The following is a 2,418-nucleotide window of genomic DNA, read 5'->3' as shown; positions in this document are numbered from 1 at the left end:
CCCGTTTGAGTTTTTTCAGAGCCTCACAGTACCTGTCAGCATTAATTGTGGTCACAGCGACTCAGCTCCGACGACGGGTGAAAGAAGAGGTTTATAACTTTCTGGACAGCATGGCGCCGAGCTGGTATGACATGGGCATACAATAACTGCCACAGCGTCTACAAATTTGCATCGACAGAAATGATGATTGTGTCGAAAAATAGCTAAATGCTCAAGCTGTAAACTGATGTAAACCATTGTAGAATTAAACAGGTCTATGTACTTATAAAAAAATAGGAGACCTTACTTTCGGGATTACCCTCGTACATTAGGTTTTGCATCCATCAATTATATACGCTGATGGCCATTAAAACTATAATAAGGCAGAATTAATAAACGTCGGATTGCCGTGAATTGTAGTACATATTTTAATACGAATAATAACCAGCATTACAACGCAACTGTGGAAGTTATATAGGAGTGACGCAGCTATAAATGAGGTATGATATTGAAGTGGATTTGTCAGAAATTGTATCTAAATGTTATTTGTTTATGAAAAGACAGTGTTGTGACTTGTGTAAGGAGAAACACTTAGCAGCAAGTATCTGAATTCGACACTGGAAGGTTTTACACTCGGCATGGGGATACGTTGTCAATGGGATCAGCAGAACCATAGCCAACACCATGAGGCATCTCAAGGGACACACGTGAATAGCGCCCGATAGGACATTAATAGTGTTTGCTCGGCCTACAGGGTCGTACAGTCACGTGAAGTGTCTTGAGTTAGGTAATGGACTTGATAGCAGGAAGACTAATAACCAGGTGGACAGTGCGAAGACTTTCGCATCACAATGGACTACCAGCCAGACGGCCAATGTTGAGTCTATCCCTTGTGAGGCAACGTACAGAGGAACACCGACAGTGGTGAGCCCAAGGACAAAAATGGGCTCAGCAGTCACGTTCTCAGATGAGCCCTAGTGCTTCGTACAGCATTAAGACGATGTATCCGCATGTGGAAACTGGAAGGAGGATAAACGTTGCCGGCCGCTCGGAGTAGCCGAGCGGTCCTGGGCGTCTTACCAGGGTCCGTGCGGACCCCCGTTGGAGGTTCGAGTCCTCCCTCAGGCAATGGTGTGGGTGTTGTCCATGGCGTTAAGTTATATTAAGTAGTGTCTAAGCTTAGGGACTGATGTCCTAAGCAGTTTAGTCCCATAAGAACTTACCACAATTTTACAATTTTACAAAGTAAATGTTACCACATTGCGTAAGGCCCAGCATCTGGCTTGACGGTATGGAATACCCTCACCTCTGATCCCCGTAACTGATAATTTGGACAGTAGCTGTTACAATTATGATGTGTTCTATCTTTGAGGTGAGGTCTTCATGAAATTACCGTTCGACAAGATAGCGCGAGACTGCATATTGCAGTAAATGTAACTCCATCCTATGTCCGGAGTGCGGAGCTTCGGTTGGTCGATTTCCAATAATGAAATAGCAACAGGCGCTATTTTCGTTTTGTTTGTTAAGCGACGAGTCTCGGTATTACATTGTGCCATCTTCAGGCCTGCATACGTTTCTAACACAAGGGCTACTCTATATATGCAGGCCTGAAGATGGCAGAAAGTAATACCGAAACTCGTCGCCTAACAAATAAAACCAAAATAACGGCTGTTGGTATTTTATTATTGCATATTTCAGATACTGTTCTAAACCACCTCGCTACAGACGGAGAGCCATAGCTCTAGATCTCTCACCCACTGAAAACATCTGGTCATGGGTTGGCGAGAGACTCATATGTCGCTGTTCACCACCCACTAAGAAAAAATCTGGCCCAGAGCTGAAGCAACATGGAATGACATACCTGTATCTGTGACTGCAGCTCATACTCACTTCCCAACAGGGTTAGTGCCATTGTTGCTGCCAGATGTGATAGTTCGACGTACTAGATGCGGCAACTAGTATACTCCCAAATAACCCACAGGTTTAACCATGTTTGCCCATAAGTGGAACATCGGATAGTTATCCTCTCCTAGACCTGCGCTGGTGTGACCATCGGGAGTTGTAAAGGAAAGGATTGAGCAGTCAGTGTAGAGTCGAGTGGTAGAGTGGTACAGTTGTGAATTGAGACGGAGTGATTGAAGATTATTGAGCTTCCTTTTAGGCTGAGTGTGATACTATGTCCGTGGACAGCAGAGAATTGACTTGGTACATTAACTTGAACACTTCTGCATCTAATACTTTCGCTGTGTTAAACGTCCAGCATTGGGTGGCATAACACCGGATCATGACACCGATGAGCACGATGGTATCGAGTAATTGACAGTATGTGATCGTATTGTATGCCGCCTAACATCGTTACCTGGCCATAGCCTTTTTTAATTTCACACTATTGCATACATTTGTTGATCTGACACGGCATATGCTACTGTGTCTGCAAAG

Source organism: Schistocerca americana, chromosome 4 (assembly GCF_021461395.2).
Source record: "Schistocerca americana isolate TAMUIC-IGC-003095 chromosome 4, iqSchAmer2.1, whole genome shotgun sequence".
NCBI lineage: Eukaryota > Metazoa > Arthropoda > Insecta > Orthoptera > Acrididae > Schistocerca > Schistocerca americana.
The sequence above is the reverse complement of the archived record's forward strand: the minus strand, read 5'-3'. Positions refer to the sequence as shown.